The sequence below is a fragment of the Electrophorus electricus genome, chromosome 24, assembly GCF_013358815.1.
Source record: "Electrophorus electricus isolate fEleEle1 chromosome 24, fEleEle1.pri, whole genome shotgun sequence".
In the NCBI taxonomy this organism is placed as follows: Eukaryota; Metazoa; Chordata; class Actinopteri; order Gymnotiformes; family Gymnotidae; genus Electrophorus; species Electrophorus electricus.
Genome location: NC_049558.1, coordinates 8404433 through 8428420, shown reverse-complemented (window position 1 = coordinate 8428420; position 23988 = coordinate 8404433). Strand labels below are relative to the sequence as shown.

At 46.2% G+C, this 23988-nt stretch overlaps 1 protein-coding gene and 1 long non-coding RNA gene across 4 annotated transcripts in view; both read left to right on the top strand.

Annotated features, from left to right (window-relative positions):
* Positions 1–23988, top strand: part of si:rp71-79p20.2 (zinc finger protein 704) — a 37532-nt gene that overhangs the window by 3421 nt on the left and 10123 nt on the right. The window lies entirely within an intron of this gene.
* LOC113576379 lies at positions 15456–19619 on the top strand. The gene is made up of 3 exons (XR_003410505.2): positions 15456–15567; positions 16051–16130; positions 19006–19619. It is a non-coding gene; the product is annotated as an uncharacterized LOC113576379 (long non-coding RNA).

The window sequence follows — 23988 nt, the reverse complement described above, 5'->3', positions numbered from 1 at the left end:
ATTGTAGTCTGTCACAGCCCCTTTATATTCATACTTGTAATTTTGTGTGATATCTGCGATTACCGGGCCTAGTAAATGTGTAATCTGGTGTAACCTGCTGTGTCTGTAACACTGGTGTGTTTGTGTGGGCCAGTTTTCTGTCTTTAACTCTGTGTGGGAGGAAGGAGACAGCCTAGCAATAGCCCCTCCGGCACCTCCTCCGCCCCGCTGCGTTCTTTAATCCCACAAAGATGTCACTTTTTTCTCTCCCGTTTTCCTGTTCTCCTCCCATTCCGTATGTAATCTAAGTGATAACCTGAGGCGAGGCCGCCACCTCCCCGCGGCGGTCTTTATTGCCGACCTGGGTCAGGGGCACTCCGGGGGATGCTGCAGAAGATGTGGCTACTTCAGAAGACATAGTGGCACTGAAATAAAATCTCTCTGGCCAGCATTTAAAATGTCATGGCTTTTTTTTTTTTTTTCCACGGTCGTCAGTTTTGATGAGCATTAATGAGATCACAGTTCAGGTAGCAGGCAGCAATAAGCATGAAAGTCTGCTCATTCACTGCTGGGACATCTTGTGTGTGTGTGTGTGTGTGTGTGTGTGTGTGTGTGTGTGTGTGTGTGTGTGTGTGGGTGTGTGGGTGTGTGGGTGTGTGGGTGTTGAAATTGTGAATTGGAGGACCGGTTACTTATTAACCACATCTACTGAAGGAGCAAGTTCAGACACATGACAACTGAAAGGACCATTTTGAAGTGGGTTTTGACAATGAACTAAGTCAATTGATCGCATTTATCATCTTGCGTCAGCTAAAACGTCCTTTGCCTGAGAAATGTCGAGACACGGCTTGCTCATGCCTCCATTTTCTTAATATGCTTATTTCATTTTTAATTTGAGAGATCACTAAGGGCTGCTATGTGTACGTATGGATCAGTTATGATGTTATTGCAAATGTTGTGCACCACAGAGTACTAATGCACGTTGCAGAAATGTAAATGTTTATCCTGAAACCTTGAAACTTAGCTTGATGGCTCAGAAGAGTTTATAAATTCATGCAAATCACCTAGAAAGATAAACAAATTTGCTGGCCTGTACTGACATTGTCACAGACAAACAGGCCAAAATTAGCCAAAATAAAATGGCAGCCACACTCCACCTGTCTTTTATGACCGTTGCGGTGTCCCCTGCCCACTCCTCCATCCGCTACGCACATGGCACGTTTTATTTCTGATGGACCGCCGTGTTTCCGTTTCTGTCAAGCACGTTCTCTTTGCACAGAGCTCTACCTTTATACAGTACAGATAACATACCATAGTACCTGAACACAGCCTGAGTTCTACAAGTGGACTGTGTGCATCTGATAGTTTGATTGTCACAATTTTTAACCAGTTATTCAGGTGGAAGTGGGTATCTCTTTTGAGCTGCCACGGTAGAAGGTAATTTCGGATCTGGCTGTCAGAGCGACATGCATGACGGAATTTGTTCTGGATCTAGACCAAAAAACACTTTCAGAGTCTGTAACCGGATCCATTGCATCTTCTGGGACCATAAGGTATGTCAGTGTCTCCTGGGATTATCGCTCACATCCATAGATTTCGGTGCTACGTATGTGCGGTCAAGAAATAAGCGCTGGTGATTGGCCCCTGATAAGGGCTTTTGATTGGTCCACCAGGCAAGTCCAGACATGCCTGCAGCAAGCCCAGGCTTGAATATATTGTCCTCTGTCTGATCTACAATAAACGGAGACAGAAAAGATTGATTGAATGTGCAGGCAAGTTTCCCTTTTCGTTGTCAGACTTATTATATGATATACTGAAACACTTTAAAATAAATGTTATTTAAATACGTTGTGTACATTTTTTCTATATATAAATATCTATCAGAAAATGAAGGGGAAGTAAAATTATGTGTTGGTAATGGTTTCCCAGTGTACGAGTAGGTCTCCTTTTGTTTGACGTCACTTCCATTCTAGGAAAACAAACGGCCAACACACTCATCTTCAGATCGTGTTTTGATACCACCGGCCACGTCCAACTATCAACACTGTTCCCGACGTTAAGAACTCGGCCTTTACACACAGCCATCCAGAGAAAAGTTGGCATTGATTCTAGCAAAGCAGCCATGGCAAAGGTACCATGGCACAAGTAGGATCGCACTTGAAATCTCCACTGTTTGCCGTACCTCTTAACTGCAGCCATAAGGTGACGGCGTTATAGCTGTGGCTTTCCCTGACAGTGACCCATAATATCACATAAAAGGTATTTATATCACATAAAAGGTAAGGAACCTGTGTTCTTGGAGATATCGGTCCAGACTTCTCTGACATGGAGTCTTGAACCAGCAGCGCGTCTCTTCCAGGAGAAACATGGCTCATTCTGCAAAGGAGTGCATTCAGAGATGGTTGGGGTCCACGAACCCTTCCCCCAGTGCCTGTCTCTCAATCTGGAACTCATTCTGTTGGCCCAGCTAACCTCCCCCCTCCCCCCCCAGCCCAACGGGCAGAACACAACCTCTAAAAGCCCTCCACCTCCAGTGCGCTGCATCAGGCCCCGTTTTGTTTACTGTTTCTGTGCACCTTGCTCGACATCACCAACGGCAGCAGCCGTCTCATCTCATCCATTTGTCCATGCAAATGCCTGCGTAAAATATGCATCGGTTCGGTGGCCCACCCACAACACGGATCTATTTATGGTCGGAGAGTGTATCCACAAATTTGTCCGTGTGAAATTCAAGGTTACGAATTAAGACCGTTAAGTGTACAGTGGGCAAACGCCTCGTCACTCAGAGCGCTAGAGGGTTGAGCGGCCTCCCACACGGAGGAAGACGCAAGGCGTCACTCCTGTTACCCTGGCAGCCAGCGTACGGAAATTCTTCACCTGTCAGTGAATCGTTCACCTGTCCCTGCTATCCCTGTTAGTAGTCAATGAGTGCTACAGACAGGAAGTTATAGACCGGTGAAAAAAGACCAGATTCTGATCCAATCATGGAAGTCATTAACTTTTGATTATATCTCATTTTGTTGATTTGACCATGAAGAATCAAAGCAAGCAATTTTCACGACTCAGGCATAGCTTAGCATGACTCTTTCCTGAACGAAACTGAAAGTTTCATAGCCTGTATTTTAGGCAACACCTTTTTTATGTTTATGGTTTAGTGGCTGTTTTTAATACCTTGTACCAAGAAAGTCCATAACCCAAACAATGAACCAGACAACTAATGAAATGTGTAACCCCTCCCTCTGGGCCATGCAGCCTATCAGCTCTGGAGATCCATCTCTGCTGATACAGCACTTTTCGAAAATGATATCTTTGACTGGCGGTTTGCCATTTTAAGAGACACTGTCTCTGTAAATTCATGCTCCTGTAAAAACAATTTATTGGGGGTTGGGGGTGGGGGTTAGTGTGTTGGTTCCACTGACCTATGAATTACTGTAGCTATACTTGCATCAAATCCTCACCCTTACCTCAACCACAGTAACCGAGGTTTCGGGTGTTTTATTTATTCAAGACATGGCTGCATTCAGCATAAAGAATATTTTTCCTCATGTGGTAGACTTTTATAGTTTTCCTCTCACTGTGTGAAGTTGGAGGATGCACTCCCCACCACACACACATTAACAGATAAATACAAATAAATTGACCGCAAGCAACTGGTGTAAAATGTATGACATCAAAGAATCAGCAAGTGAAAACATCAGGCCATATATATAATTTTTTTAAGCCCTCAGTCAGTTTTTTTTTTTATTAAACCCTATTTGTAGACTATTTTACTAATTTGAAATAATTATGAAATTATGTTAATTTGAAATTATGTTAATGCGCTGTCATATAATTTAGCTTCTGACAAAAATGCTTGAAGGAAGTAAAATGATCTGCCAATTCAGCGGGGCAATTTCACTTGGCAACGGACTTAAAATATGTAAGAATATCTAGGGACATGTTGAATAATTCTATAATTATAATGTGATGGTTTCATTATAGCTTCATATTGAAGAATGTTAGATATATTGAGTGTCTTCAGGGTTAATATACGTGACGTGTATGAGTTGGCCAGCTGCACGGTGTCTGTGGAGGCAGACAGAAGCTCATGTAGCACTCAGGTGTGCAGAGAGCTTTTCGTTACTGACCAAGAGTTTCTTTAAAAAAGCCCCAGTTAACATTACCACGCATTCGGTGTAAATAATATAAGGGCAATAATGAGATAAGTAAGTAGTAAAGACGATGATCAGTAAATCTTATTATAAGATATTATAAAATTATATCTACTTCTCCTGCTTGCCTCACGTACACCAATACATTTTTTACTAATAGGCTATTTTGAGATTTTGGTGTTTAAAAGTGTTTGTAAAATATGTGGTGGGGACGGTGTTGGACAGGAACGTGCAACCACCAGAATGGGAACACGGCTGTTGTGCTGTGCTGTCATTTTTAAGACTGTACAAGAATCCACTAGAGTGTAACCTTAGGTGGCTCATTGCAGTTCACAGTTCTTACTAGACTCCCATATATCAGAAACGAATCCCTTAAAAGTCTACAGGGTGGGATGTTGGTAACCAACATCTCCTCCGACATCACCTTGAGCGTGTGCTTCGAAACCAGTGAGTTCTGTGTATGGGATGCAGGATCCTGCAAGGGTGTGCTGGCCTGCATGGTGGTGGTGGTCCAGGAGTTTTCTTTGGCTGTTGGAAACTGCGTTCTTACCTTCTTGATTATGAGACTCCACTTATTGTTCTGCTTCTTTTTTGTTTTTTTTGACCAGCCAGCGCAATCCGACCTGATTTGGCAGAGACTCTGTGAAGCGTGGGGTGTTGGGTAAACCGTGCACAACACCGTACTAGACTCCTTTTCCTGCCCTGCTCACGGTTCATCCATTTTTATTAAAAATATGATCCTTGCATTCCTTATAGCAAGGACCCGCCTGCAAAAATGAGCTCCATACTGGCACACAAGCAGTAACGGCCACAATTGTCCATGTTGGTCATCAGGCTTTTCCCCACACATTACTAATATGAGAGAGTGAATATATTAAATGCTTCTTAATCGATTATTATCATTCAGTAGAACAAATACTGATTAATATATCAGTGATAGCATGCATGCTTTTATACAAAACTGCAAAGAATAACTGAAGTGTGATTGGTGACCACAACCATGACTGATAAGCGAATGAGCATGAGGGCTTTTACTTGATTCCGCTGGACAAAACGCGTGCGGCTCACATGGAGAGCACCGCCCAACCGCACAGCCGAGAGGACGTGGAGAGCACCACCCAACCCTATCTGAACAGCACAGTTGATGCCCAGATTAGCAGCGAGGAGTTTATCAATTGTGGACAGGCTAAAGTTCACCAGGGCCCTATGACCTAATATGATATTAATGATATTAATACCTATCCAGGCAGCTGAAACATCCAGGTTTTTTTTGTTTTTTATTTTTGCACTCCGACGCTCCATTTTTCCAATTACGTGATGGCCAGTTACAGTATGTTCATGACTTGGGTCTCAACCAATAGTTGGAGATGCACTGCCCTAGAAAGTCAAATAACGCCTTTTAACATCTTAATAACAGATATTCAAAATCCCAACATTCTAGTAATCTCTGTCTCCTGTTTGATAAATTCTGAAATCTTGGGTGATTTTGTTGGGGTTTTTTTTAAGATAGAACATTAAATCCTGCATAAATATTGGCCGTGCCAATCTACTCCACAATGAATAAGCAGAAAAACCCCAGGAGATCTAGAATGCCTTTATTTCTGTTAAGTATGAGACTTAAAAGTTGCTCTCCCCAAGCACATCACTTTATGTAATCTTCATGGAGTGTGTATGTTGCAGGCCTAGACTAGCAACCCGATGGCCTTGTTGGCACCGGTCCCAAGGCAGTTAGCTGTGCCACATGCCTTTGGGAGCTTCTACCACCTAGGTGTCAGTGTGCAGTCCTGTACATCGTGTGCTTTGTGCGCTGAGGTAACGCTGGCAGCAAGCCTTTTTGTCTTCATCTTGAAGCCCCTAGATAATAACACATTTTTAACACGGTTTGGAAACAACGACCACTTTAATACCGTCACAGATTTAATTTGAGGGTATTCCCATATTAGGAAAGCCACAGTGGAATTAACACCCTTTTTTTTTTAAATACATAACACCTCCATTTAAGGGGACCAAAGGTAACTGGACAAATCAACGATTGAATAATTGAATAAAATTGTACATTCATTTGTTTTCACTTTTAATAGGTGGTGAATACTTTCCATGTAATGACCGCCTGAAGTCTCTTACCCATCGCCATCAGCAGACACTGGATAATCTGCCATGTCAGTGCTCTCATAAACTGCCTTTGGACTCTCTTTCCTATCCTGCTTGTTCTGGGGGGCTTTTTTTGCCTGTTCGGTCCTCAGTTAGACGCTGAGCATGCTCAGTAGGCTTCAGACCCAGTGACTCACTTTCCATTTCTTGGCCGCCAAAATCTGCAAAGTCACTTTGGAGCCACGACTGGTGCCATTACCCTGCTGTGCAGGGGCGTGTGATCCAGGGACGCCATCGGCAGTCCCCGTCCTCCTTAAGGAAAAATGAGCCAGTACCACTGGTAGCCATGCACGGATCATTCATAATAGATGCGCAGTTCTTCAAAGCCAATAGTCTGAAGCTTAGTCATGCTCGCCACTTTAGTTGGAAAAGTGCAGTACAGTATGGAGCCAAAACAACAAAAACAGACTTCTGTCCAATTACTTACAGGCTGCACCGCATATCTTTTTGTGTTGATGTTTTTCTGGAGCTGCGGTGTTTACTCATACAACTGGCACTTGTTCATATGCCTTTGTATAAAACATCCGCCGGGATAAATACAGCTGTGAGGAATACAGAAACGGAGGATATGAGGTAAAATGATATGCTGATATTTATATAGAAAGCAGATTATCAGTATTCGTGACATAATCCAGCCAAATACCTCAGAACTAAGCAGATGTTGCATCACCTTGCAGTAGATCCATGACCTGCAGCAACACCGCTGAGCCAACTATGGAATCATAGCAGGCTGCACAATAAAGGGATTCTTCCCCAGCAGGTTTTGGACCATACTGCTTGTGCTGCGAGTGAGCAGTGGTGAGACAATGGAGGGCGGAGCATGCCGCACTCAGCCACTCACTACTGTCTGAAGGTTTGATTGAAAGCATTTCATCTAATTACATGGAAATTCTAATATCCCCACACAGAAACTGCGGTCTCTCCTGTTTCTTTAGAAACCAATAATTTCATTTGAAACCGGCCAATTTTTGGAACCCAAGTCCTGTTCAAGCTGTGATCCATTAACCTCACGTTTACAGTTCTCCCACGGGCTGTTTTTAAGAACGGTGAGGAAGCGGGAGGCACACGTCAGCTGGAAGAACCTTATCCGTTTCTCGCTGAAATAAGTGGCAGTATCAACTGCCTTTGTGGAAGAAGCAACAGCTGCAGTTTCTCCCTTGATGTGCCTCTCCTCTTTCTCATCCCTATATTCCTCCCAACTTTTTTTTCTTTTTAAATTCTCCCTTTCCAGCTGAAAGGAGGCGTGCAAAAGCTCCCAAGAGCAATATTGTAAAGCGGTCGCTGGCTAGCTCGCCTCTCTAGTCTTTAATGCGTTTGGAATTCTGTATTCTCAGTGCCTTTCTCATCCTTTCCTCATCTCCGTGCATGATCCAGTGCCCAGTGCGTCCCTGCTCTGGGTCATGGCACCAGATTCAACTCCAATCCCAACAATATGAGAGCCCTTGCGAAGAATCAAGACCCTCCTTCTACTTATTCTCAGCCCTCGTGGAGACATGCATACATACGCGTGAACACACGGAGCTATAAACTGTGAAATCCCAGTGAAATCAATTTTCATATTCTCTGGCTTCTTAAGCAATCCCTCTAGAGAAGTCATTCTGCATAGCTGGCAGAAGACTGAACTGAGGCATGGCTTTCAAAGGGCAACAGTCTTTTTCTCCAAACAGTTTCCCTCTGGGATCAGGAAAGTTCTCCATCTCTAATTATCTATCTAAAGTTTATCTAACTAATATTTGCACAATGTGGTATGAGCTTTTTTTTTAATCTTTCACTTTTTTGCCCTTCTAGCTGTATGGTAATGGCACAAGCTGGTTTGAAGACGTTGGGCTGATCTGCTCTCTCTCGTGAACGGGTTAGGGTGGTTTTTCCTACATTTGCCTTCCGTCAGATTTGCTAACGTTGCACTTTAGCCTCCAACGTTTGGCCAGGTCTCATGCCTGTAGCTCGCTGCGCCATACATCCACCCGTACATCCGCCCGCACGGACTGGCACACGACAGGGTTCGAACATCACAGACGGTGTTTTTGATGCCGTGAGCTTGAAGCTCTGCTACCAAATAATGAAAACTTCACAGCTTGCCTGAGAAAGAAGCCAGCGTGTCTGTACATGTGTATACATAGAAATGAATGTAGCCTTATGCACTTGTGATTATGTAGTGGTGTGAAGAATAGCCATGATAGAAGGATAAAATTATTAAAATACCTACATTTAAAACTTACTAAAATAAAATATACACATAATAAAATGATGAATCAAAGCTAAGTTACAGCTTTCATTAAATTTACACTCCACACTACCCCTGGAGTACCCTGCCCAGTAAGTCTTTTCCACTTTCTTTGTATCATGCGTTTTCTCTGCCTTGAGCCATTTTATACGCTTATCAAAACTTGTCACTTTAATTTTTAAAGACGGTTAACGGTCATTGCAACAATGGGACTACACATACCTGCGAGGGAACCACCCACTTCAACAGGTTCCCTGGAGACGCACACTCCGGCTGCCCCAGCACAAACACAGTCGACACGCCACCGGCGTGTGAGACTCAGCACTCCGACACTGACACATGCTTCTGGGTTTGTACATGGACAGGGCACCACTAGTACTGGAGCAGTCAAATTACAGAAATATGTCAGTGAGCCACTGTGGTGTTATATAAACAGCACACAGAGCAGGCGCATTATATCAAATCATAACGTATTATGTATGAATTTATATTGTAACCACACAATTTTTTTTTTTTCTCTTATAGGAACAGGTTTTGTATGATATGATTTTTAATCATATAAACCCTGTCTTCGAAATATCGGGGCTTTTTTGTATGGAAATCACTAGAAGGATTGTGGCAGAAATGATATGACTGGTACTATTTAGCAAAACATCCTTGATGAAAATCCCCTGACTGGGATCAAATTCTGCTTAAAAGGGAAAGGTCTGTTTTCTGAAGCAATGATCCACACTTCTCTAATCTCTAGCACTTCCTTCCTATGAAACGGGCAACTTCTTCCCTTCATGATGTGTCTATATGATATGTTATTACATATTCCCTGGGAGATTTTTCTGATAACTCAAACTGAAAAATGGAAATCGAAAAAAATATCAAAATGTTCCTTTTCGAACCCCGTCCCCCTTCGGTAATGTGTGAATTTTGCTTTCCTTCCATGTAGATTTAGACAGATGTAGCCTGGTACAGGGGTGTTATCTGGCCAGCTATCACTACCTCCTTCCTTCCCACGCTGCCTTGGCTCTGAAGTCTTTGCGTTATCCATCGCGCTCTTTACAATGCTTCGCTGTCCTTATCATGACCGGATGTCACTGGTGCCGGCGCTGGGATGGGTTTCACACTATAAGTGGAGAAGATGCCCAGAGTTTGGGCCCACCGTGCCCTCTGATCAATGCCAACGTACATCCGACCGACCTGACTTTCTTTCTAATACTAACTTCTGCAGACACGAGACCTTCTGAGCATGCAGTTTGACCTCGGTGTGCACGTTAACCTGAACTTCATCAGACACGCTTAAATTTGGTTAAAACATCAACCGGTTTCCAGTTTCAAAAATGAGTCACAGTTATGTTGCTTTGAAGTTGAGGGCGAATTGGCCAGCGATGTTGCGCCATCGCAGTTCCAGACAGTTCTCTTTTTTTGTGTGCAAAAAATATCAAATTCTGAATGGGCCCGTGTTTGTGTTCAGATGTTCCGCCCTGCTTGTCGCTCGGTGGGATAGGAGGTCTCTGTTCCCGAGGTTTTTAGGGTTTCACGCCGGTTTAGGCCGGCACAGATCGGCTCCCATAAATAACGTAGGCCAATTGTTAGTGTGCACTGCACGGGATAATTGCATGACCCAAGGGGAGAGAGAAATGGAGGCATGAGGAGGAGGGGGGGGAAAGGTCGACCACATTTAGCTGGAAATAAAAATCCCGCTGAAACGGTTCTGGGAACCGGAGCGCCGGTTCCGAGATGTTCCCGCACCATACCGCGAGCGCCCAGACACGGCCACAAATACGGCATGCACTTCGATGCGGCGTGTTTTTGCATTTTCCTATGTTTTGGTCACGCTTTCCAGCTGCAGCTATTCTAGTTTCAGTTTGTCTTTTCGGACTCTGGAGACCTCTCTCTGGTCTCCTCAGCCTATGCAGAAGGGGCTTTGAGCTCGCTGCTGGGTGAGTAGAGAGGTTCTAGCGGATAACAAACATGGGAGAGGTGTGGGAAAAGTCCTGTCAGCATTTCAAGCCAGTATCTAGCCCTCCCAGTGCTGGTCACTTGGAGGTGGGCAGTTGGGAAGCGAAGGCCACACGGTCGGGAGGCTACCAGGCCGCAACTTTGAAGCGAAGCCCAGTTTTTACTGGGCCATTCCTCTGGATTAACGCCTTTTTTAACACCAAAGCTGACCACACATTATCGGTCCGCTGACGAACGTTGTTGAGCACTAGGATCTCACGCCATTTGTATCAACGCACTGGCTTTATCGTATACGTGTAACACTACACCGCACGGGTCATTATAGCAGGCATTAGCACTTCACATAACAACCGGTCCCAGAAAAACATTTAGTTGCGGTTTCTTTTCTGGCGTCCGGGCCATTTTGGTTCCGAGTGATGATCACGCGCGAGCAACCGTCGAGCACTTCCCTCTTAAATGAAATCTCTTCACGCCCTGATTTTTAAAAAAAACAACGACGACTCTTTTTTTTTTTTTTTTTTTTTTTTTTTTGCGTAAGGCGAAGGGAAAGCCTCACTCTGCTGAGTTTTTGGGCCAAAACTAAGTTCTGTTGAGAGGAGCGACTCTTCAAGCCAGCAGCCCCGTCGGTTGGTGAGGCGTCCCGTCACCGCCGGCTCTGAATGAGCACCACTCACTGACTCAGGCCATTCTTATCTTCCCACTGTTGTGTTTCGGGCATTTCACTGCTGAATATCGTTGCTGTCGAATTGAAAGTGACCAATGTCTGCCTGCAGTGTTTCGAGGGCATGTGTTTTTGTGTTTGTTTTTGTTTGTGTTTTGTCGTGCCTACGCCTTTGGTGTGGTAATTTCCACAAATCTTTTTTTGCCGTGTCGCGATTTGCTCCTTTCGTAGCAAAAGCAGCGCTCGCCATGATTCCAACAGCAGCTTTTCCCGGTGGACCCTCCCCGTTTAAAACGGGCTGGCGTGCACGTGCACTTCACTGGGGTGTTTTTCAAGTACGGCGAGTTCAGGGCGAAGAGCGCCCAAGTGCAACGCTGAGGTCCTCTTGGCCGTGTTGTCCTGAAGGTCAACAGGTCACCATTCCTCACGGAGCACTGTGTCTCAGCGTCCAGCATGAAGGAACGTCTGTGCTGAATCTAGAAATTGCACAAAAGACACTGTGTGGTTGTGTGGTGTTTGATTTTTAAATTTTTTAGTCCTACTCCTCCTTTCACTCTCTTTTCAGTCCTCTCTCTCTTTCCCTTTCTGTAGATTCTGTGGTTTGACAACAGTACCATTTGTGTTCAGTTCAGCTGTTTTGTCTCGCATGTTTTATACTTTTTTTTTTTTTTTTTGTCTGGCCACCATGTTTACGCACTCAGGCTCTCAAAAGCCGCATGGAAGAGCCAGCAGCACTCTCAGAGTGTTCACGTCATTCGCACATTTTGTCTCTCGGTGCTCGATGCATAGACATGTGATATGCAGTGACCCACTTTTGTAGTCAGAGAGGCAGGCAGAGAGAAAGTGATGTCTTCCTGTCTAATTATTACCAAATAAAAGTCACTCCGGATTAGCCATCAACTGACACCACAAATATGATTACTGCTTTATAGTCTATCTATCTGTCTGTCTGTCTGTCTGTCTGTCTGTCTGTGATCAGTATTGTAAGTCCTTCTGCCTTGTACATATTTCGCTTTTATTAAATCCCACAGATGCCAGCAGGTGGTTGGAAAAGGGTTAAAGAGCATCTCCTTTAAAAAAGGATCCTGGATAAGATCAGGACTCCATTACACCATTCCAGTTCAAACACCTCCATCATGTTGTTCATGGCTTTACAACATTTAAATTCCAAATGTGATCCAGTAAACAAAGGCAAAACCTGAGAGAGTACATAAAAGAAGAGAGAAAGCAGAATCTGTTTCAATTTGATGGAGTGCCTCAAACTCTGGATCAAATCTCAGCACCACATGCATATAGAATTTGATTACATCTGGGAAGAGCTGTGTAGGCCTCCACCCCACCCCCGCAAACGCAAAACTCCTCTCAGTGTCTCCTGTTCCCTCAGACTTTTACCTCAGGCCAAATTAAGCTGTACAACAGCATGGATTTTCTATACGCTGTTACAACACGTACCGCAGTACAGCTGTTCATAGAAGTTCAGCAGTGCGCAGTTGCAGCCTGACACGACGTTATGTAAGCCTGAACGTTCTAACTGACACACGGGCTTTAGTCTTGCACCCAAGGGAACTATTACGTGTGTTGTGCGACTCTTCAGAGCGCTGTGAACTCCAATGCCACCCAGGTAGCGCCAGCCACGAGACCCGAGCCATGGATCGCTCCCTCAAAATGTGCCGTGCCGAACACCAAAACGTCAACCACCGGGGAAGGGGAGACCTTGAGGATGGAGCGCTAGGGCAGGGCACCGAGGTGGGGGTCTGCATGTTATCCTCCACCTGTAAGGCTTGTGGTGGTGGTGCTGTTTTGTTTGCTAGGTAGGGTGTTTTTTCTGTGGCTACCTGAAACGGCTGATTCAGGTTAACATATTTTAGAACGTTCTGATAGCCCGACATCGAATAATGGTGGCATTTACCTCCGGTGCGTGTTCATTGTTACCACGCTTGGAAACTTTCTCCTTTCTTTGTCTTAGCTCTGCCACTAAATTTGGACGCATTGAGGAAGTGGTGTGTTTGTGGCTGCATGTTTCTGGGTTTGAGTTTGAGTGTGTGTGTGTGTGTGTGTGTGTGTGTGTGTGTGGGTATGGGTGTGTGTGTGGGTGTGTGGGTGGGTGTGTGTGTGTGTGTGCATACACAAGCACTAGAGCACGTGTGCTCCTGGGTGCGTGCGTACCTTCAATCTCGTATGCGATCGTATACGACCCAGAACTCCTCCGCCAGTGCAAGCCTTCCGTTTTCTTGCCGTCTTCGTGACCGGTCGTTCTCTGGCCGGAGGTGACGGAGGGGTCGGGTGGGGCAAAGCGGGAAACTCACGGCTGGAAGCAGACTCGCTCTTTTCTGCGCCCTCCGCTTTTCCTGCTTGACGTCTGGCTTTTATGGGGTTCACAGGTCGCGGGCCGGCTGGGCGGGGCAGTATTGGTGGGAGGTCCAGACGCTCGTGCGCAGCGACTGGTGGCCAGAATGCAGAACGGCTGAGTGTCAACCCTTTCCCAGAATTTACGAGGAATGCAGCTTGGATGAAATTCTGTCGGTTTAGCCATTTTCTCCCCATTTGAGATTTTTAAGGCCTCTTTTAAACCCTCCTTCCCAACGACTGTGTCAGAGTGTTCAATATTAGAAGTCACAAATTCTGTTATGTGACAAGAAAGATCTCTGAGAGAAAGTGTATGCCGTCCTGGAGGAGCAGGGCTTTGTTCTGCTTTAAGGCCAGCGTGATGTTTACAGCCTGAGTGACTTACATAAGGCGATTCAGCATTCTTAATGTTGCACACTAGAGACTGATACTCTCTTGTAAACATAGTGGCAATCCAGCCCACTCCAGCGTGTGTGTGCGCGTGCGTACGTGTGTACGTAAGCGTGTGCGTGTGCGGACTGCGGAATGGGATTACATAACATGGTGGCAATAGGCAGTGGGGGAAGGGGCTGCTATTATTGGAAGAAAAGCCAGCAGCTGAGAGAGAGAGAGAGAGAGATGAAAATCCAGCTAGAAGAATGAACAGTTGCATTGGGGCGTTACGATGGCTGACAAACAAGCGCAAGAAAGATCTGGTGAGAAACAGGGAGGCGTGGAAGACAGAGAGAGTGAGACGTGCGGAGTGGTAGACGGAGAGAGTGAGACGTGCGGAGTGGTAGACGGAGAGAGTGAGACGTGCGTGTGGAGCACTAGCCGTGTGCTGTGTCTCTCAGGCAGGTCTGAAGCCTCTAAGCCTGGAGATGAGTCTGTGTGTTGAGTCAGCACCAACTCTACGTGCACACCGGAGCGGGAGGGTTGGAGGCAGGGAGGCAGAGGGAGGGAGAGAAGGAGGGAATGCTTAAGAAGAGAGAGATTGGTGGGGCTGAGGAGGCTTTGGTGGAGAACTGAAAGGTAGAGTGAAGGACAGGAGGAGACAAAAAAGAGCACAGCAGAGCAGACGCGCACGCAACAGCCATGAAAAAGAGATGTGTGCGTCTGAGCCCTGTTCCCAGATCAGCCCTTGATGGTCCACCCTGCCAGAGCTTCTCTACTGGACAGTAACAAAGCATTGGCATCAGGGATCCATTTCAGCTCGCAGAAAATAACCTCCCGCGCCTTTTCCGTCCACCTCGGGCTGACGGAGACGCATGTCGGCGCAAGATCACGTTTGATTTGCCGTTGCTTCTATAACGGTGAAAACATGGGCTTGCTGGGGTGGGGGGTGGGGGGTGGTCACTGCATAAAACTGCTTCCATAGAGCTGTGGTCCCCTCCTGCTGGGACCAGAGTAACCCTCGTCTCTGAAATGCCAGCGAACTCTCAGCAGTGAACGGCCTTTTGTGGCGTTTAGGCTGGCGCGGGGCTGGCCGCCAAGTGGGGGCACGCACGGGTTCTCGCCACTAACGCACAACACTGTCTGCTTATTGTGCGCTTTTCTGTGTTCCACTCTCTCGACGGCCTGCCAAACAGCATGACACATATCTGCTTCTGAAAAAGATGCCGGAGTTTGGTGTGTGTGTGTGTTTGTGTGTTTGGTGTGTGTGTGTGTTTGGTGTGTGTGTTTGGTGTGTGTGTTTGGTGTGTGAGTGTGTGTGCGTGTGTGCGTGGGGAGAGAGCACGCATATACACGCACGTATGCACGCATGGGACGTTTCGGAGCCCGCACGTACTGCGAGTTTGCCTGGCGTCCATTTTCATTCCCAGAGGCTTCCGTCCCCCCACGGCACACGTACAGGGAAACGACATCACGGCACGTCCCCGGCACACGAATGCCCCTCGGGCAGCCTTCGCGTGGCACAGCAGCAGGGCCTTCTCTCTCTAGCAGGCCTAAATATAGCGAGGTGACCCACATCCCCCCCCGAGTGCTACAGGCGTCACTGTTGACAGGAAGGTGTGGTACTCATGCAGTGCCCAAAACGTCCCGGGTTCTCCTTTCTTCCACATATGCTAGTCCACTGTTACAGCCAGGCTACCATGGTCTTCCAGGTTTCTGTGCACTTTTCTGTAAGTATGGAGTTACTTTTTTGGACACTTGTTTTCTTCTGCACAAAACCAAATGTGCAAAAGTATCGATTCTGCAATTCTAAATAAATAGGCTCCTTAAAAATTCATTAACTTCATGCACTGAAAACAAGAAGGTATTAATAGCAAATGATCTCATTTAAATTTTTAATGATGTCGTTTACATATCGTGAGTCAAGACAAGCATGTGTTGATTTATTTTGTTTTTAGTGATCGATTTATTTGTTTGTTTTCGTAACTGATTCATTTGCTGCTGCAGTTCCGACTTTTGGTCAGGCACCCAAAACCTCTTTTTCAAGCTCTCAGACCTTTTGTTTGAAACTGCAATATTCACTATGCACCTCTGAAAGAAGAACTCTGGGGGTCCGCTGTGGCATGTAGTTGATCCCACAACGCACCGCAATAAGCGAGGTACCCTAGCGGGTAAAGGAATATCCATAATGCACCACGTTGCTTGGTTTGAAGGTTCGCGCACAACTTCTCTGAGGAGGACCGTGAGATGACGATAACAGAGTTTTCAGAGACCTCACTGGCCTGTTACTAACGTAAGTAGATTCACCGAAGAAATGATTTTGTTAATAACATGGGCTGGGATTCAAGTTGACTAGATCTGTTAGCTGCAAGGTCAGATCCTTTAATGTGTAAGGATTATTTTTACAAGATAGCTAGAAAGTTGGCTTCCCAACCCACCGCCTGTTTACATGACCTCAGGGACCGATGAAGACGTGGTGAGCTTAACCACCCCCCACCCACCTCTTTTTTTTGGGGGGGGGGGGAGCATACAGCTCAATAAGGATGACATTCTGTAAAACCACATGACATCCCTTTGATTCTTGTAGCTAGAAAATCGTTAGTTGTTAGAATGGTCTGCTGTTCGGAAGGCTCATGTGACTCCGTCTGTGGAGACACCCAGAATGCTGCATGCTGGTTTTAGTGGACAGGACACAGGTTTGGACACAAACCTGAACTCAAACTAGGTTGGATATGTGCTTAAGGTTTAAGAAACTATCGGCCAGTTGTGCTTGGACAGCGCTTTCTGGACGTTTGTGGAGAAGATGGCCTTTGAGGGGTGGTAGAGAGAAGCGTGTGGTTACACAGAACTTTCTTCTTGACAGAAATGTTATGTTTGACCATTTTGTATTTGATTACTTTTATTTAACAAACTGGTTGGTTTATGGCCGACTTTTATATGTGACGTCTGTTGCTTTATTCACACTTTTAAGTAATTAGTTAGCTAGCTGACTGACGTAAGAAAGCTAAGCTAATTATCTCTAAGCTGACCAAATAATAAATTGCACGTAAATAGAATATATATTGTTAAAAATCTAAGCATAAACTCTTCTGTAAGCGTACTTAAATACAATTGATTCTCGCTTCGATTTGCTAGCAGCCAAACAGTGGTTCTGTTTTTTGTCAGTCACGCTAACAGATAGTGGGTGTGGCCACGGTGTCACTCCAGTCGACAGTGACCAGTAGAAAAGCAGCTTTCGCACTCAAGTGTCGATGCTGCCCACAAGGTTGACCTCAGTATGCAAGGCTAACGTGTTAACGGTGCAACAGAGGGTGGAAGCGTGGGAGGGTTAGAACATCCTGGCCAAACTTTAATAGATATTTTGCAATCAGTACATTTTTATCGTCTTTTTTTGCAAAACAAGCAATTTTATATCATTTCATATTTGAGTTTTTTAAGAAACATTTTTACTTAGCATGTGACTTTTATTGTGGTTCCAGTAGTCTTGCTCTGATAATATATTTGATTATATGGATAATACATAAGGAACTTCTGTGGGGTGTGGAGGTGGGTTAGACCTGTACTATCACTTTCTCCTCCTTTCTGTTTCTTTACCCCCCCCCCCCCCTCTCTCTCTCTCTCTCTCTCTCTCTCTCTCTCTCACTCTCTCCTGCCTTCTCTCATTGGAGTTAAGCCAGTAGTGAGTGTTGTCAGTAATGGAGCATGTCTCTGCAGTGCTATCAGCCAAGGCCTCTTCTGTTTACTCAAGCTGCTATCGGCCCACATGTGCTGCCAGGCCAGGCTAGGCGCGCACACACACACACACATCACTGGGGCGGAGACTTCACCCCAGAGGAGTTGTGGTTGTGTCTCTCTCTGCCTGCCTTAGCCTGCTTTACAGTGCCAGTGCTCTCTCTCTCTCTCTCTCTCTCTCTCTCTCTCTCTCTAACACACATGCCGTTATTTAATATACATCCACATAGTTGCCCCCACACACTCACACTAGAGATGAACATCATTTGGCATACAAGTCTCTCTCTCTCTTTCTCTCTCACTCACACACACACACTGCTGATACTAGGCAATGGTACTACACCCAGACAATGTAAACAGCAAATTTTGCCATTGATAAATCTGAATGTTGCAACATTAGTCCAAGTTCTTGTGTCATCTATCAAACACAGCAAAGTTTTAGATGGTCATGCCTCTGGGATTATGGAGCTCTGTCCCTTATACTGTAACTACAATTTCGGCAACAACGTATTTTTTTTTAGATTCACATTTGGGTGATAGTTAGAAATTGTACAGAAACCATTATAGTTGCATTTCTATAGTTACACACCTGCTAAACACATATGGCTAAGCTGAGTAACACAAAGTGTCTCCATTTTATTAGATTTATTTTGAGAAAGTCAGTAAGAAAAATTGATTGCTCAGTAGTGTGGACTTGTTCTTTAATACATTATACACAATGCATGCATTTCTGTGCTGAAAGAATACCACTAATATATAGAATAAACAATCTGAATAAAAAATCTGTCCGACAGTCCTATAAACATGGTCAGGCTTGAACCTTTGTTCATTTATTTTGAAATCTCAATGCATTGGTCTTTTTTTGTTTTACGATCAAAAATACACCGTCTCAGCAAAGATAATTTTGCATTTGTGTGGACCCTAAACCTCTAACAACTGTGACAAAATCTGCACCCCACACCCCCCAGCAGAACTGTCCAGACAGCCACTGCAGGATGGGTATTTTTGGATGGTGGACCACTCTTGACCGAGACTGTCACGTGCGAAAACCGAAGCAACACTGCTGTGATCAGATCACGTGCAATAAAGCAGCCCCAGGCAAGCCTTGATCATGTCAGTGGTCCTCCATCTATTTAATAACCACTGGCCGCTGACCGACAGGGTGCAGGGTGGCTGAGGAGTTGTGGGTGCCAACAGATGGGGTACACCCTGCGACAGTGCAGTCGTACACTGCAGTGCTAGCATCAAGAATGCTAACAACTCGAATGTCGTCCACCGGATAGCCTTGTGCAGTTGTGCCATGCTGGGGGCTTGTAGAAGCTGATAGCAACATTAACTGGCAATATTTTTTAAAACGTGTCTGGAGGTCCCCACATAACGCAGCCACGCGTTATGAAGATCGCAGGGTTTCTTTTTCTTCTTCTTTTTTGCCCCAGGCTCAAGAAGAGAGACAGGGGCAGTTGGCCGGAGGCGGGAGGCGGGGCACGGAGGGCCCGCTCTGGAAGCCCTGTAGGGCTGGAGGTCACCATGTGCCTGATGGTGGTGGTTGTGTTTGCTAAGGGGGGGTTCCAGGCAACTTATCCTCTCTAGCCTAGTCCAGCTGTCCTCTCCCTTCCCTGGAGGAGTGAGGCATTCCTGGCAGACACACACACACACACACACACAGGCTACCTTTAAGCAGACGGCTGTTGCTCCCTGCACCATTCTCTACTTAGGTTACATGGCCTCTGCTGTGTAAAACCACAGACCTTCATTGTTGCATGTGAGCTACTACAGTCATGGGCTAATGGCTTTGATGCAGGTCTAGTATAACCCAGTCAGAAGAGTCCAAAGTATCCCAGTCAGAACAGCCTACTGTATCCCAATCAGAACAGTCCAGAGTATCCTAGTAAGACTAGCCTACTGTATCCCAGTCAGACTAGCCTACTGTATCCCAGTCAGACTAGCCTACTGAATCCCTGAATTTTTTTTCCTTATTTGGTGATGTTATATAAGTATGTAATTTTTGTGTATTTACAGGAAAATGTTATAGTAATTACAAGCTGAAGTATCAAAGGACGTTTAAAGAAAATTGAAATAAAGTTGTTTTTAAAGGCTGGATTCCTTGACACAGAGATCTTTGACTTAATAACCTTTGGTTTTAACTACAAGGCATAAATTTAAACAGGAAACCAGACAATATGTCTTGCCAGATTTTGCAGATTCTGTGGATGACCAGTTCACTTGTCATTATTTGTGTTATTCAGGAGAAAACCTTCTAACTTTACTTTTTTGTGACTGCCACTCAGAATGGACTAGCAGGTAGGTGAGGTACAAGGTGAGCCTGGTCAACTGATGAACTACAAGGTGTTTGGTGTGACACGCCGTAATGACACTCTTAGTGGAAAGCGAATAGCTGTTCACTTCAGGAGGACGACGCGCAGGCGTCGTGCGAGACGAAGGCACGGCAGGGCAGAAAAACCGGCCTACCCAGCATAAAAGTGGCCACCTGGCCATCCTTCTAGTGAGGGTAGTGTTTAACACAGCAAAGTGAGATACAGCTGCTAGACATAAAAGTGATTTGTAGCATTGTAATACCATTAGTGCTTATTTTACTGTAAATGTGAGCGCATTACGGTAACACATGTACAGATACACTCCAACCCTTATGTGACTCATTTTGTGTGTGTGTGTGTGTGTGTGTGTGTGTACACGTTTGCTGGGACAGACTGAAGTATGAATCTCACGCCATGATGTAGCCAAACGTGATTAAGAGCCCTTGCGGGAAAACGCTGAGAAACGGAAAGGCTCAATGTCAGGAAAGTGTGTGTGTATGTGTGTGTGTGTGCGTGTGGTGAGGGGGCTCAGGGGGGAAAACAAGGAGAAAGGAGTTATAAGTGTGTGGGCAGAGAGAATTGAAAAATGATCCCTGAAACAAACGGCAGCGCTGAAGCATTTCTACCAGTCAGTTGGACCGGGTCGAAATATTTGGTGAGTGTAAGTTTGAGAGCCCTGAAGCCAGACTGGGTGGGGTGACGCTATATCGTCTTCCAGACAGATCGTCTGTCCCAGAGTCTGACGTGGGAAAGACAACTGGCTAACTTGTAAAGCACTTGTGCTGTGGCAGGATACACACCTCACACACCTCACACACACACACACACACACACCCCTCGGACCACCTTATGACATTAGCAGACACGACTGATAGCTTTTATAAGAAGAAAACCACTAGAGGTTGCTAGAGAGCTATTGATTGATTGATTGATTGATTGATTTGCTGATTGGCTGATTATATAACATGCAAATAAATGACAGTATTCTTCCTGTTCAGCTTAAATTTCTATACTGCTTCCAGTGATCACAACAAGAACCGGAGAAGTCAGATAAGTGGCTAAAAAAATCTAAAAAAAAAAACAGAAGTTAAAATCTAAAAATATTTCTGGATTCCATCTGAACAGTGGCATGATTTATGGCAAAATAGTTGGAGCACAAGGTACATATATACATGTAAATAGCATACAAATACACATAACTGTCACGTCTGGGTGAAATTATTTGAATCTGGATGTTGAAACCACTGTCCAAGTAGCCTTGTGTTCTGTGTGTGTGTGTGTGCGTGTGCGCGTGCGCGCGCGCATGGGGAGAGTCGCTGTTGGACATGTGATAGCTGTAGAAAAGAACAACAGAGTAAGGCGTGTTGAAGCACGAGTGAGCGGAGAAAACAGATTTTTAATACGGAGAAAAAGAAGCCAAAAGGGCTCCGCATGTCTAAAGTGTGCCAGGGCCGTGCAGGACTCGCAGACGAGCAGCGTCAGGGAGAGATTATGAGAGCACGGTGTGGGCAGTGATGAATGCACGTGTGATTGGGATGGGGCAAGGGAGCGGGGATGGTGTGTGCACCTCAGCACACACACACTCTTACACACGCGGTCAGACACGTAGTAAACCAAGTAGCACACACCGTCTGTGATAGTCCAGCGCTCTGTGAGCACAACTGGAGTCCCCCCTCTGACCCAAACTCTTCTCTTTACACTCTTCCCCCCTCTCTCTCTCTCCCTCTGTTTTTCTCGTTTGAGAACGAGGCAATTGCTTCATAATTTATTGACGCTGCTCGCTTTGCCGATTCTCCTCGACCGATCGTTTTTTTGCGCCTCCCGTCCTGGGCTCTTTCTTGCAGTGAGATATTTGGACGTTGACCCAGCCGAAGGGGAGTGCGGCAGCCTCTTGGCAGCTGGCGGAGGCCAGGCCTGACTTGGCCGACTCCCTGGGCTTGGCTTTCGGAGCGGCCCCAAACCAGTTTGCTCTGGTTGTGTAGCCGTGAAGCGAAGGGCGGGGGGAGGAGGAGGAGGAGGAGGAGGAAGAGGAACTCCCGGACTCGGCCCTTAAAGAGGCAGTCGCGCGCGTGTATGTGGGGGGGGGTTGGTAAGTAAGAGTGACTGCAGAAGAGGGAGAAATGACTGAGACTGTTTAGCGTGACAATATGGTTGCACTTTCTGTGCTCTGTTCCTCCCTCTCTCCCTCCCTCCCTCCCTCCCTCTCCCTCCCTCCCTCCCTCCCTCTCTCCCTCCCTCTCTCTCTCTCTCCCTCCCTCCCTCTCTCTCTCTCTCCCTCCCTCCCTCCCTCTCTCTCTCTCTCTCCTCTCCTCTCCCTCTCTCCCTCACTCTCTCTCTCTCTCTCTCTCTCTCTCTCTCCCTCCCTCTCCCTCCCTCTCTCTCTCATTTCCTTTCTTCCTACACCTCATTTGTCATTTCAGCAGAGGCTCGGCCTCCAGCATGAGATGAGGGCATCAAGCAAGGGAGTGAGATCGTAGTGGCGTGAGAGCAGGCGGAGAAGAAGAAGGGAAAAAGAGAGAGAGAAAGAATAAAGAGGCGAGACGGAGGGATGGAGGGAGAGTGGGAGGGAGGAAGCATGTGAGAGGAAGCATGGGGGGGGGGGTGTGTGTGTGGGGGATTTCTGATTATGTAACACAGAGATGTCTTAGTTCTCTGTGCTTTGCGCTTTATTAGATTAGTGTTGATCGGGTGAACTGTGCATCCGTAACTTAATTTGCCCATGTGTGTTTCTTGCAAAAGTCTCGACTGCGACAGGAAGTCTCTAAGTGTGTGTATGTGTGCGTATGTGTTTCTGTCTGAAAGGGCGAGACGGAGCGGTGTTTTAATACCTCGTCAGAATTCTCTCATTTATTCCTGTTTATTTGCAGTATCGTATTTGTTCCGGTTTATCTTTCCAGCGAGTGGCTTTTCCTCCTGTCGGTGTCGTGTCTCTTTTCTCTCGCGTGTCTCTCTCCACCTCACTTTCTCTTTTCCATCTTGCGATAGCCATCCTCTATCTCCGAGGATGATGAGGAGGTAATTCCAGAATTTCCATATTCTCTCGCATGTGCCCAGTCCAAACTGTTATTGGAGCTCTCCACGGAGCCACACAAAATCCTGTTGTTGATTTACTAATATGAAGACACACACACACACACACACACACACACACACACACACACACTGAATAAATAAAGCTGATATTCGGGCCACAGTGTTTGAATGTGCATTGCACACTGTCCATCTGGGCACATGTTTGTTGCACTGGAATTTTCCATTACACGCAACGAGCTCGGGGACCAGCGGGGCCCCGGTGCGAGGAAGGCTACCGAGGCACGCTCGGTGAGCCCTCGGCCAGAGAGCAGCGTCGCCCCATGCTTCCGCCCATGTGCTGTTGACCGCCTGCAAACAGACAACCTGCGGAGGCCGCCCAGAACCACGCTGTCCTCGTGGTGGGGGGGAGAGAGCCAAGCGATGAGCCACCCTGCTCCTCTGACCATGCAGGGCTAGCCAGCAGCTCAGGACCCTTCCGGTCAGTTCCACGGAGCGGCTAGACAAGGAAGCCCCCCCCCCCCCCCCGCCCCACACACACACACACACTTCCCATCCCCCCCATTCCCCCCAAAGATAAGCAAGGAGTCTGGAACACTAGCAATGCTGGCCTCGTCTCCTGCACGCCGTGCCAGGGTTTCCCAGGCTTTCTGCGCAGAAGCACAAGACTGTTGCAATGCACATGGTGTATGTTTGCCAGCAAAACTCCTCGCCACATGAGAGAGCGAGAGGGAGGGAGGGAGGGAGGGAGAGAGAACGAAAGAAGAGCAATCAAGCTTCAGGCCAGCGTGGTTTGGCATTATCATATATCATACTTAACTGTGAAGGATTAAAATCAGGAAAGGACTTCACTTGTATCGGACCTTTGTGTGTTTGCGTACCATGTTGTGCAAGTAAGTGTGCATTTACCGGCAGACATGTGGTACGGCATCTACAGAGGCCCAGATCTGAAAATGTCATATCATAGAGTGGCATGAGTGTTTTGAGCCGAGTGTTTTACATTTTGTTGTTCACTGTGAAGGTAAATTAAATAAATTTCCCTCAGCCAAAAAAAAACCAACAACAAAGGGTTTT